This window comes from Rattus norvegicus, chromosome 18 (genome assembly GCF_021556685.1).
Source record: "Rattus norvegicus strain SHRSP/BbbUtx chromosome 18, alternate assembly SHRSP_T2T, whole genome shotgun sequence".
Lineage (NCBI taxonomy): Eukaryota > Metazoa > Chordata > Mammalia > Rodentia > Muridae > Rattus > Rattus norvegicus.
The window spans coordinates 17,268,270-17,282,584 of record NC_141551.1 but is presented as its reverse complement, the minus strand read 5'-3'; the positions used below and the strand labels follow the sequence as shown (position 1 = coordinate 17,282,584).

General features: G+C 45.5%; 1 protein-coding gene across 33 annotated transcripts in view; it reads left to right on the top strand.

Moving 5' to 3' along the window:
- The window catches only part of Celf4 (CUGBP, Elav-like family member 4), a 307,752-nt gene that overhangs the window by 24,309 nt on the left and 269,128 nt on the right, over positions 1-14,315 (top strand).

Here is a 14,315-nt window from a genome sequence, read left to right as displayed (position 1 = left end):
AATGAGTTCAGTTGTAGAATGTGTGTGGGTGTCTTGTGGGTGATGAAATTAGCCCAGCGCTCTGCTCCCTAACAGTAATGTATAGGATGTGCACCAGGGATTAATCGGTGTTGGAGTTGTGTGGGCAAGTTAAATGCTTTCTGAGAGAGATTGATGGCCAGGCAGGGAAGGAGTACGGAGCTAAGGAAGTTGTAGGGATGTATGGACGTTCCATTTTTAATAGACAGTAGTGTAAAGAGCCACAGAAGAGACCGTGTTAGAGCTGGCGATTCTGAAGATGAAAACGCACACATACAGCCACCCCCACACAGACAGCAGCCTCGTCTTTAGCCACAAATGGGCTATGAACATAGCTGATCCTCTGGCACATTAGGCACAGAGCGCAAAGCTGAGTGGCTCTCTAAGCAGCTGAGGGTTTTCACTACCACAACCACCCTCATTCCCCAGCCCTCCCTCCATGCGAATACTAAACAGAGCTCCAAAGTCTTCCTAGTTGGAGTCCCAGAGAGCAGTTTTTATTGGCTTTAGCATCTCCCAGCTTGCATGCTGAGGAGTAAATCTTAAAGTTAATGACATGTTGAGTAGCACAAAGAACACAGCAGAGTGGAAATATACTAGATTTGTTGGTGTGGGGAGAGGGGGGCTGTCATGGAGAGAGAAAGCAACCCTTATCCAATATGGAGAAAATGTCTGTTCAGAAGAGAGATTGGAAGGGGGAAGGGGGAGGCAACCTTCGAAATAATATTTGGAAAAAGAAATACTTTCTTTTCCCTCCCTCTGGAGGCAACCATGTCTTTGTAGTTTTTTTTTTTCCCCTTTCCAATCAGGCTCCCTGGAAGCTAATCAAGGTTTGTATCAAACCTTTGTCATTCTAATAGGTCCTCAGTCTTAAAAAATAGTAATAATAGAAATTTAACGGCACGGAGGAGCAAGGCTGTCCATCTTCACAATCAGTTCTTGTAGTAATTTAATATTTCAAAGTTTGAAAAATATCAGAACCCACTAGAGGCAAAAGACAGTTGTGAAGAGCTGGGTGTTCTCTGGGCTCTGGATTGGAGCACTTCATTGCTCCTCTATTTCCAGTGCAGATAAACTTTAACGTTATTCCAGGTTTCCTCTCCAGCAACCCCTTGCTGAAGCCAACACTTTGTTCCTAGTGTAATCTGAACTCTCTTATACTATAGCAAAAGATTGTTTATCATTTACATCAAGAAGCTACATAAGATTTAGCACAAATACACACATGCATACATGCACACACACACATGTATAATGTGCATGTTTATACAAGATTCCTAGGTCAAGCAAAACTTTATTTTCCAAATAATTCTTCTTACAGACTGGCTCACTCTTTGACAGGCAGGACTGATGGCTCTGACACACTGAGAGTCTCATTGTTTTCCCTTGCCTTTCACAATTTGGGCATATATTTTTCCTTATGAAAGGTCCTGCGTCTCTGTTCTTCCGATCTTTAGAGACGGGGTTGGGCCACTATGTCCCTGACAGTCCTGAGAAGCTCGTGGAGAACTGCATGAATACAAACATTTCTGAGGGCTGGTTTATACAGTCCTAGTAGAGTTGGAACTCCTACTTCAATGGTGCAGTCTGATTTATTAGCTAATCCTGATAAAAATAAGCCTCTGGCCACCTTAAAAAAATTACTTGCCTGCCACTGGTGATAAATTACTCTTAAGTGAAAAAGCATGATGAGGCTTGAAGGATGAAAGCTGCTTTTGGCTTCTACATCTTCCCAATCTCTAAACTGACAGCGTGAGGCTAAGGATGAGACCATGCCTTTGTTAAGCCTGGTTTCAGGGCATATTTGTGGTCCTTGCTCCCCCTTTCCTGAGTGTTTAACTTCTAATGAATTATGATGGGATATGACCGAAAGACCTAACAAGACACTGACCTTCATTGTCTGTGGCATGTGTACAATATTGGTTCTTTAAAAATCGGTAAATACTAAATGATATGCGTGAGGTTTCAGGTAGGTATCCATTTCTTGCCCACCTGCCATTTCAGGTAACTAAAAAAGGGAGGAGCTCCAAGGGTTAATGGAATACCTGCCATGCGTAGAGTGCACCTTAAAAGGCAATTACTCCAGTCAAATTGGGAGTCCATGGAGGAGGGAGTGGGTGGATGTTGTGGATCATCCCAACCCCCATATCCAGAAAAGGCTGTTGGATTGGGAGGCAGCAAATAGCAGCTGTGGAGTGGAATAATTACTGTAAAGGTAAATTTGTCCCCTAGAGACCAGCAAGCAATTGGTGGGAAGGGGATCTGCGTGTAAGAAGAGAGAGAGAGAAAGAGAGAGGGCCGAATCAAAATTCAAAGAAACAATACGCACAGAAGAAAGCCCACTGTAATGCAAACTCCGGCTAACTGGAAGCGTCTCTTCTCCCCAATTCGAAGCACTTTTGGAAAGATTGTTTTTAGAGGATCCGAAGAGAAAGACATCGTAGTATTGATCAAACAAGAGAGAGTCCAATTCCCGGGATAGCAGCAGAAATGAGCCGAGGGCCAATTTCACCCTGTTTTGTAGAATTTTTCTTCCCTGAAAAAGGGAAACAGGTCACCCACTTTCTCATTTTTCTTTTACTTCTCTTCTATATTCTTTTTGTTTCATAGGGAACAGAGATGGTGACTGAAGGCACATAAATGCACATGCATATCCATGCTTGTGTACACATGTGAACACATGCACATGCGCGCGCGCGCGCACACACACACACACACACACACACACACACACACACACACACACACAAACCAATCAGCCAGAAATCCATTCATAACTTTGGTCCTGTCTAGCAAGATAGGAGGCAGCAAAGACTGAGTTACTGAAATACATAAAGACTAGTGCTCTCTGGATAGCCATAGTATAATGCATTATCTTTCAAGTCATTTAAGTCCAATTTAAGTGGTATTTAGTATAATATTTATGAATTAATGTAATCTAAACATAGGGTTGTCCCCGAAGGTTTAAACTGCCTTTACCACTGATGTGTTCTTGTTCTGAGAGCCTGCAATCCATTTTAACCTAAACAGCCAAGTCCCCAGAAGAGTCCCTCTTATTATCTGGTCAGAACAGCTCTGTACCTGAGTAGCTGCTGTGCTTTAAGATTTTTACCTACTGCATGATCAAAAATCTACTGTAGTGACGGATCGGGTATTAGGGCAGGACTTCAGACCTAGGAACTACTGCTCTGGGGGCACCAGTCTCTCGTACTATAACACTCCATGCAGAATAAGGGTGGGGACTGAATAGCAGAACCTCCTGAGGATCTATCTCCAAGGAGGACATCATTTTAATATGTCTTCCCCATCACTTGCACAACCTCTTAGTGTATCTGGACCTAGGTAGGAAACACCTGAAGCCCCTGGATTTGTTATATAAGTGGGAGGAAGAAATGGAGGTTATGGTTATGTTTTGGTAATCTGTAACCTTCTTCACAAAATTACACTTCATATTCTCATTTAAAGACACGAGCATTTTTCAGAACATCAAATTTCCACCTCTTAATTTTAGCCAAAAATGGCTTTTTTTTTATTACTGGGTTTATAGGTGAATTAAAACTGTAGGGCACTATCTAGTTTCCATTTTCAAAATGAGTCTAAAACAGAAAAACTGAGTATCAGCATGTATGTCAGCTCAATGAAGATGAACTTTTTAAAAGTACCTTGAAAAATAAAAAGTCAGTTTTGTCCAGAGAAAAAAGACTACCTGGATGACTTGTCACACACCTACACCTGCTAAAAAAAAGGTTTTACCTTGTAGGGAAGAGGGAAAATGAGATACCTGGAATAAGATAAAAAGAAAAATACTCTAAAATTTTCACAGCCACACACAAAAAAGAGCAGTGGCAATCATTTGGAGACTAATAGATGTCGAAGCAACATTAACCACTGAAATGCTTCCGGATTCCAGATGTCAATGTGTCATATCTAAAGGCAAAGAAAAACTAGTGGGATCATTATCGTATTTAAAAGACTGGTGGTTATTTATTCTTTGAGAATAGTTTTATTTATCTTTAAAACGGATGTTCTGCAAAGCAGCTCACAGGCAAATCGGCATGCATGTGTGCACAAATATTCATCTATGTACAAAATGGTTAACTGCCTTCCACATATATGAAAAGAGGTGCTGGCCTAGATTCCATGGCAAATTCAACAGAGAGGTGCTAACATGTGCACCCAGCCCAGTCTGTAATGGCAATTCTAGGTTGCATTTAAAGAATCCTCTTGAAGTTCCCTTCATTCCTTCCACTATCTCCTCTAGCTGACCTGGGTTTGTGTCTTCTCATACACAAAACAAAAGCAAACCAAGGATTGTCTTGAACTAAGTCATGGCTTGAAAGCAATTAGAAAGTTCATACTAAGTTTACAACTCCATAAACAGTCATTGGGAAGTTCTCAGTTTTTTGTTTGTTCTGTGTGTCTAAGAGCCGGGCTGCAGGAACATTTCTGATACCAGATCACCATTACCATGATTATTATCACTGCTCTCATTGTTCTAGGTAATAAACCAGGATAGGGCAGAATGCCTGAGCAGACAGCCAAGACCCACCTCATAGTTAAGAAAATAACTGACTCCAGCTTTGCCCAAGACAGTCCTAAGGAAAACACCACCAAGCTCACACCGTGCATTTCCCTGGAAAAGGGTCAGCTTCCAACTTGACCAAGTGATCTTACCTGAGAAGGGCTTGGGGTGGTGTGGGTGCAAAGGAGAGGGAGATACAACAGTGAGTGGGACCTGGCACTGCAGGCAGAAATTTTAAAAAGCAACACTACAGAGTCCAAATGCCAGTTGGAATCCGGGTGTGCTGTTTAGAGTGGTTGAGAGCAAAGTGGCTTCTGAGCTTGGGAGGGAATCCCATGTGACTTGCACAAACAACCAGACAGAGAGTGTGAATGCCAGTATGCTTGTGGGTACCAGAAGTGGGGTGCAGGAAGATGCTGTGACCTGTGTGGGTGTTGTATGAACATGTGTGCATGTACATGTGCACACGTACACACACAGACACACAGACAAATGCATGCGTGCGCACACACACACACACAACACACACACACAACACACATACACACAAAGTCTGGCCTGCTTCTCCTCACCCATTGCCTCATTCAAGAGATGACCTTCAGTCTGAGGTCTGAGAAGGTAGCCACACAGCCCGACACTCTGCAGGACTGAGTCTCTACACCCACTGCTTCCCTACCCTACTCACTGCCCCTGGCATCCCAATCTACTTCTTGTCATGTTCTCCCCCTCTCCCCCTCTTTCTTTGCCTCTTTCTCTCTCTCTTCCCCCCTCCCTCTTCATCTCTCTGTCTCTGTCTGCTTCTCCCTGTCTCTGTCTCTCTCTTTCTTTCCCACTCTGTCTCTCTCTCCCTCTCTTTCTGTCCCTCCACAGTCCCCCCTCTCTCCACTTGACAAACTCAATTCGTCCTAACAGTCCCTCTGAGCACTGAGCTGCAGTCTCTCTAAATACAACCAGGGTGTGGCAGACACCCAATTACCCTCCTTTTGAGCTCTTTATAACAAGGAAGCACATTCCTTTCTCCCTGACCCTTAATACCATTTTCTTCTGTGTCTTTTAAATACATGGTCTCTCCAAATATGTCCGGTGCAATCACATCTAAGACTGAACCAGTGACCTCCCTTCCCTCCGTGCCCCTTCATCGTGCATTACATTTCCAACCCCTCTTTTCCTCATTCTCACTGCTAAAGAAGTCTTCTCAATCCCAAACTGGGGCCTGAAGAAGGAGACAAATGTTCTAACTGACCACATAAATGTGGAGTTAAAGGTGCTAGGACAGAGAGGCAATTGTAAAAGCAGCCAAAGTTCTTGGCTCCTGTTCCTGATGTCACCCACAGGAGTCGCACCTGATATCCATGTAGGTGCTTGTGGTAGAGCTGTGGCTATGTCACTGCACCATCCAGGGGCCACAAGGAACTTGCTTCATAGAAATGGAGGGGCTCTTGCAGCAATTCTACCAACTGAGGAAGTCCCTCTGGTTTCTGAGTCCTTCAGGAGTAGATGTTTGCATTTGCAGGGTTTGCATTTGCAGGGTTTCTCCCCTTCCACTTAATCCAAATTTCCTTCCTCTTATCCCTGCTGTATCTCCTCTCCAGCATGATCAGAGTAAGACTTTAAAACAGCTATTCCCAGCCGCTCAGCTTAAGAGCAGATCCTACGTGGTCATCTGCAAGCATAAATAAATGGGGACCCTCATGAAGAAAGACATAGTCCTAGATCTGTGAAAAACCAAAAATAGTGATCAAACTCAGAAGGAAAAAAATTGATAATGAACTGGCTTGCTGTTACAAGGGCTTAATTGAGAGCGACTCCGGAAGGCTGGCTCTGGACAGCCCTGCACAAACTGACCGCGATGTTACTTTATTGCAACACACTCTGCTTTAATTAATTATCATCTTCGTTAAGAAAGGCCATAGATCAAAGGTTTCTCCACACTTAATAGATCTCACTACCACCACTCCCATGCAGCAGGCTGCACTATCACCCACAAGCAAGGCCAGCAAGCTTTCCCTTCTCTTCCCTTCGTGACTGTTGATTTTCTCCTCTTTGTTAAAAAGACAAACAAACAACCAGTTCTTCTGCGCAGTTGTCTATTCTAGAACAGGAAATGTGATTGGTGGTGTTGGCTGAGGGCTTAGGGCTGTCTTTCCACAGCTATTTCTAAAATTATACAACTAAAACTCATTTCACCTATGAATCTCTGCGGAGAGCGTGTTGGTAGAAGAAAAATAGAAGCCACAGAAACAGGGCTACTAGAAAAGGTGTGTGTGTGTGTGTGTGTGTGTGTGTGTGTGTGTGTGTGTGTGTGTAAGAGAGTCTGTGTATCAGTGTGTATGTGTGTTTCTGTGTGTCTGTGTATCGGGGTGTGTGTGTGTGTGTGTAAAAGAGTCTGTGTGTATGTGTGTGTGTGTCTGTGTGTCTGTGTGTGTGTCTGTGTGTGTTTCTGTGTGTCTGTGTATTGGTGTGTGTGTGTTTCTGTGTGTCTGTGTATCGGTGTGTGTGTGTGTGTTTCTGTGTGTCTGTGTATCGGTGTGTGTGTGTGTGTGTGTGTACATGTAGAAGCCATGGTACACAGCCAAATAAATATTATAAGATCAATACCTTTCCCATCCACTGCCCATACCTCTTAACTTCTCCCTCCCATCTCTTGAGCACCTGTGTCTCTGCTGTATTTCATGCTGAGAAATGTGCCCAGCTGAAGCATGCATAGATGATGCTGTATTGAACCATGTTGTTTGGACCTAGTTGTGGGCGCTGGACACCCAGTGAAGGACATCCCTGATAGGGTATGTAGTGCCTGGAAAACCCATTGCTCAGGTTATAACAGGAATCTCAGTTTCCAGTGTCCCCCAGACCTATAAACTGACAGGTGACTTCGTTGAAATTAGCCCATGGAGTTGTTCTAGGCAGATTTGAACGCCATACGTGGCTGTTTGTTCATTATTCTAATTTAATGATGCAGTCACACCTAATTAATCCATGTCTGGTTTATTCATATGCTGTATCTGAAGATCCAGAAGATTTCTCTAACTAGCCAGCTTCCTTGCACAGGGATAAGTGAAGGACCACCCCCTACAAAGAAGCATGTGTGGGCTTCTACAGGATAGGATCACTGTAGAGACAGTTGGCAAAGACATGCCGTGATCTCTGACACCTCCCTCCAGGAAGGGAGGCCTGACAACAGACCCAGAGTTGCCCAGGAGTGAGGTCTAGGTACCTGGGCTCACACACACACACACACACACACACACAGAGAGAGAGAGAGAGAGAGAGAGAGAGAGAGAGAGAGAGAGAGAGAGCATGCCTTCAATCTCAGAAATCCAGCAAGTACCCATTCCATTCCAGAAGGAAGAAGGCTGGACCACTGCATGCAATCAGCAAGGTCTGCTGGCCTGCCAAGCATTCTTCTGACCAGGGAATTGGTGCAGAGCACTGAGAGGCTGAGCTGAGTCAGCCTCCCTGCTTCTGGCCTTAAGAAAGTAGAGCCAGATGAATTATTATTGCCTGTGCACAGATAAACCAAGTCAGCGAGGAAGCGTGCTGCTCAAGTCCAGCCTGTAGAATGGCCTTTGAAGTGCTTTTCTGTGGCTGGTGCTGGCCAGACAGATCACAGTAAATGTCATCTCTCACCTAGCAGGTAAATTAAGAGGATAAGGCATCAACCTAATAATATCCTTATAAAATCAAACCTTCTCTCGAAAGTCCTAGGAGACAAGAGGCATCCAAAGATCAAACATGACATCGCAGTGTATTTGTAAGGACTGTCTTGTTCTGCTTCCTCCCTATAAGGCTCTAACTATTTGATCAGCTCTAAAAGGGCCAGTATTCTCAACAGACTCTCTTTCTGTCTCTGTATCTCTGTCTGTCTCTGTCTCTCTGCATCACACACATACACAGACACACACACACACACACACACACACACATACACACTCCTCAAGCATATGTACACAGATGTCTTCTTGCAAACAACATCCATCCTACCCTCCCATCTTATCCAATGTAAGTAGATTTTTACAGGTGCTTGAAATACAGAGCACACACTGAAGAATGCATATGCCCTTCCTGTAACGGGCTTATCAATACCTTTTAAAGAAATGTGACAGCCAGCCCAGAGTGATTCAGTTGTGTGGACAAAGGTTAGCATATAGAAATCCATTATTAATAATATCAATATCTTGGTTGACCAATATAACCAGAAACGGTATCATGCTGCTGCTGACGGGAGAGGCCAGGAGGACTCCACAATAGCAGGAAATTGTGCCCATGTAAAATTAATCATATTGACTGGTTCTAAGAATATACAGGGAGGTGATGATGTTGGGAGTGTTTACGTAGTGGGAAAGAAGACCTTGTTCCCAGAGGCTTCATAAACTCCTGGGATGCGCCCAGAGGGAATGGAGACATCCCTCCGGTAACTGGTAATAACAATTTCCATCTTCTGCCCTCTGCTTTCCAGCAGGGTGAGGTAGAGGAGAGGTGTTCTCTAGACAGGAAAAGAAGGAAATTAGATGCCCTAACCATTATCCATCCAACATATCCATATCTTTATATCGAATCAATACTTGGCTTAGTGTCACCGGATGCGACATGAGGAGCATCCTTGTTCTTCCTCATAATTGTGGGAAGAGGTCTATCTCCAAGGAAGTAGGGAAAACCTGAAGCAGTGGCCTCAATTGACAGAGAAGAGGACTGGACCTGGGAGATGCTAGGGTGCACATCACAACTTGATCTAGGAGGAAAAGCACTTGTTTAGATCAGTCACCTAAGTGCATTCTTGTGAACAGAGTCACGTGTTCTCTGAATGCATTGATGACAAGGTGAGAATGTTTTGGAATCTAAAAATCCAGTTCTCACCTAGTCTTACCTCTATTTGCAATGATGGATGAAAGGAAGAGTCAGGCTTCTTTGACCTTTGTATTGCTTTGGGGTTCCCCCAAACTTTTTACTCTCCTGCCCAAGGGAGCCCCTTGTGGTCATCCTTGTGGTCTTTCAATGCCCTGGAAGTGTTGACAGGAAGGAAAGGAGATTAACCCCCGTGTTAGTGCTCCACCAACCAAACCCAAAAGAATATCTTCTCGTTTCTTTTCTCTTTTCTCAAAGCCAACAAGACAGCTTGGAGGGAGCCTGCCTTCACACTCAGGCCTGTGGCAGAATTAATAATTGAGAGAGGCTCTGGAAAGAGCAGGGGCATGCCTTACACGGGGAAGGATGGCAGGATATAGCTATCTACGGATGAGTGGAGAGGGGTGTCTCTTGAAGTTCTTCTGTCTCATAAACAAGTACTCAGACCCTAGCATACTGGCCACATCAGGCCCCAAACATATTTGTTTCCACCCACAGAAAGCCACCAAGTGGCATATTCTGCATCCCATTCAGTAGCCAGTACTCAGTACCCATTCTGAGTTCTCCCCATCTTGTTCATCAACCAGCCTTCTCACTAAGCCCCCTCAGGTCTCAGAGTTCAAGTCTGGCTCCCAAAGTGGTCTCAGAAGGTGAGAGAGAAAGGTGGGTCCTGGTGACAGGGTTTAGATCTCCCCAGACGTTCCCATGCTCTCCCCTCAGCCACAAGTCACAGGGGCAAGCAGCTTCAGAGAAAACACCAGCCAGCATCAAAGCCTGACCTCTGCTTTAGACCCTTTGCAGAGAGTGGGGAGGAGTCCCCAAACTGTGGAGGAGGGCTCATCTCCTCTGGCTGTCGCCTGCCCTCTGACGGTGAGAAGAAGAACTCACACACCTCTGATGCCCCCTCGTAAATGAGCAACCTTCCACAGCCCAGGAACTCGGCCGGTTGGAAAGAAGGAACTGCTGATGCATCCAGTGCCATGCAGCTCCCACACCATAAGAGTGAGGGCTAGCATCTCCCTGTGGGAGTGGATGACAGGATCCAGGGACACTTTCCTCTCTTGGCAAGTCGGGTCTGGGTCTAAAGCATGAACTTAATAGTGACACACAAAGTAACCAGAAAATTCAGAAAGTATTTATCATTCCTCAACCTATGTGAGCTTTATTTCATTTCAAAGCTGAGCAATGATCATCTGGTTTAGTACAGTGTTGATTTTTAATCACACATAATGAGGAGATTCCTTGTGTTTGAAAAAGAACCAAAATCTTGTCAGTACTTGGGGCCTGATATGGTTTGACTCTAAGCTACCACCATTGTCCTGGACTTCTGCAAAGGAATGCCTAAACAGTTCCAGGAGAGGCTCACATCATGCCCGCACATCCTGTGTTCATGTCCAAATCCAAGAGGGATGGATTAGGAAGTGATTTACATACTCACCAGTCACCAGGTTCCACGCAGCACAGGAAGTCTGGCTCAGTGGAGCTGCAGAGGCACAGGGCAAGAGAACTGTCTCTGGCTTGTGGTCAAGGTTTTAGTTACTTTTCTGACCTTAAGAAAATATAATTAACAATTGTTTTATTGAGAAACTAAAGCATGCTCAGTGCTGTCCCTTTCCTGATGCAGTAGGCAAACCATTCCATTTGTTTTAGAGTTGATTCTAACTCAATTTGATTGGACAAGTTTGAAGATCTCCTGGAACAGAGAATGGGGGGAGGTGTGGAACTGTACCAGGGCATCTGAGCTGGACCCTTAGGGAGGAGAGAGGAACAGCAGGTGAATGGATTGTCTCCATTAGGGAAAGGTGTGTACTTAGGCTGAAAGATAACTACTAGACGGATGGGTAATAGTGTACTCTGGGCAGGAACCATTCTTCCAAGCATCCCTATACCCTTCCACTCCAGGGACCCTCAGTGAATCAGAGTGAGAAGGCATACCAAGCATACAGGCCATACCCATTGGACTACAGCCAGACTACCTCTCCTATGGGAGTGAGGTCCTGTCCTCATGCTTCCTTGCCGGCCTTGGCTTGTTTCTCTCTAGTTTCTCAAGTTTCTCTGCCAAACATTGACTTCAATTGTTCTGACCTTGTCTCAGATGAGCCAGTGATTTAGGAGGACTGGTCACAGCAGAGGCCAGACAAGCAGAAGGAGAGTGGTCCCTACGTCAGCAGGGTAGGAGGAGTGTCACAGATGCAGCTATAGCATTCCTCTGGTGCCCCAACCCTCCCCCTCATTCACCTCCACAGTGCGCACAGAGAGTTTCTTCAGAGATGGGAGGATGCCTGTGGGGAGGTGTGACTGTCCTAGTGCTGGGAAATCCCTGGGTGTGATGGGAAGGCACGTGTCATCCTGAGGTTCATGTCAAGACAGATTCTCTGAATGTCAGGCCCTGACCTCAGAAAGTGAGTACCCAGGTTCACACTCCAAAAATAATCATGGGTATGTGGTGGCAACCTCACGAGGATACACTGCCCAAAGGAAATGCCTTGGACGTGGAATGTGGTAATTCCTCACCATGAGGTCTCAGGTACAGGTCTGGGTGTTGCCACATCCATGGGTGGAAAGGGACAGCAAGCATCTCAAAGCAAGAGAGAGCAAGAAGGCAGAGCAGGAAGCCACATAACCAGTGGGTCAGAGTGTTCTGTTTTGTTCCATTCTGTTTTGGTTTTTGTCCCACTGCAATGAAGTCTCGTTCTCAGGCTGATGGACAAAGGAGTTTCTCATTTTGAATAAATATGGAACAATCATCAGCCTGGCTCAGGAAGAGTGGGCCAAGGAGAGGTGGGTGGGGAGTAGATGTTTCAGGGAAGTCAGCTGCACACACAGAACCTGCCGGAATGCCCTTCCTCATTACCTGTTTTGGGGCTGCAGCAGTCCTCAGCCACACCAGCCGCAACCCTCTGGGGCTAAGAAACTACTCATGGAATATGTAAGCTATAGTCTTGCTCCTGATAACCAACCCTGTCATTTAGATCACCCACAAAGGCTCCCTCGATGACTTTTTCCAGTCACACAGAGGGTTCTGGGGCTAGAATCCTCCTGCACCCTTCCTCTGTGCCTTTCCTGGTGCAGGAGTAGCTGGAGAGCAGCCAAGGAGTGAGCATTAAGGCAGGGGACAGTTTCCTGGAGTGACACTGGCCTTGCAGTTGGAAGAATCTTTACAAGTGCCAGGAAATACTGCTCTCATGTAACCAACACTCCTGCATAGGGTCCCAGGGGCTCCCAGGCTGCAGTGAGGGGCTTCTCCCATCTTCTGGGAAGAAAAAGGTCAGAACAGTTAGAAGGGATGAGGTAAGAGCCTTCAGATTCAGCTCCTGAGAGTAGAGAAAGCCCCTTCATGCAGACCTTGACTCCAAGAGTTTTCATCCAGAGACCAGAGGCGGGATTCTCGTTAAACTGCCAGGTTAGTCCTAACTCTAAGATCTCAGAAGACGGGGCTTTCAGTTACCTAGAGAGATAGGAAAGTCACCACTCGTGTAAACCCAGAACCTTTCCAGTTCCTGGTCCCTCTGTCTTCTCCACACTCACCACACCCATTTTCCAAACTCTTAAGCCCCAGACCCCAACCCAAAACCCAGGACAATCAGGCAACAAGCATCAACCTAAAGTGACCTTCTTTTCTTGTTCTTTACAAATCCTGCCTCTTGTTGATCTGACAGATTAGTCTGAGCAGAAATGTCCCTGGCGGCTAATGGACATTAACGTGTGACCGCCATCATGACATGTGTCTCCTTCTTATAGCCCAAGCTATAAGAAAAGAAATATCTACACCAGCCCAGAGGGAGACGAGGAGGTGCCAGGCAGACATCCCTATATGACATGAGTCTGTGTATGGCTCAGAGCGGTGAGGTACACATACAGTTATGCCTACAAGGCTAGAGCAGCAGGGGGACCCTCGCCCATCAACCTGATCCACCATCAGGGCAAACGGTCGTGCCAAAGGTTTAAAATATTAAACACACATGGCAAATTTAAGTCACTGTCATACCTGCAACACCAAATCCCTCCAGAGAGAAGCTCTGCTTGGGAAGTTTCTGAAACAGCTAGTAGTCCTGGGTGCCGGGGGTGGGCTTTCTTTGTTCATGCCCTCCCCTCAGGGCAGCAAGCGGGAGAGAGAAGGACTGTGGTGGATAAGAGTCGTGACTTTCCTCCTCTGCTGTGTTATTCATTACCTCTGATTTTTATCTAATCTCTCTCTGATTGTCCTGGCGAAACTTAATAGACAAAGTGAATTTTTATTACATCATCAATATAATCGCCAGCTAATCAACAGACACCGGGCCCACCGCAAGCCCAATAGCTCCTCTTCCCACTTCATAAATAGAAGAAGCAATCGCTGACAGGCCAGGCTTCTCCACCTCCTCCTGAGAGCGCCCGGTTTCTGCTGCACCCCTTTGCCAGACTGCGCCAGGGTATTCTGACTTTCCCTGAACCTCACCTCCACCCAGCGTGCCACATTGCTGGCTAGGGGCGAAACCTTCCCAGGGCTTGTGCTTCCGATGCCAAACACGCCGAATGTCGACTGATTTTAATTGTACTTCAGTGAATAGGATATGCCATAAAATACTAGATAATCCTCCCAACTGAAAAACATACCAGGAACTACACTATGTGCCACGTTAAGTGGTGTGTTCACTGTGCAACCTACACACAAAAGCCTTTCTGCCATTTAAAGTCACACCATCTTACACACCGTATCGTAGGCATCCTTACGTGTGCTGTGATATTATCATACACCTTCTGTTTATACGACATTTTACCTCACAAAATGCTGTCCTGTATCTTATTTCATTTTAGATCTGTTATGGTCACGTAAAATATACCTATTTTACAAAGAAAAAAATGGAAGTGGAACGACGAAGGCAAATTACAACCTGGTCAGATCGTGCCAGAACGAACAGACCAGTTTGGGCTTGGGATGTATGAGTTAGGA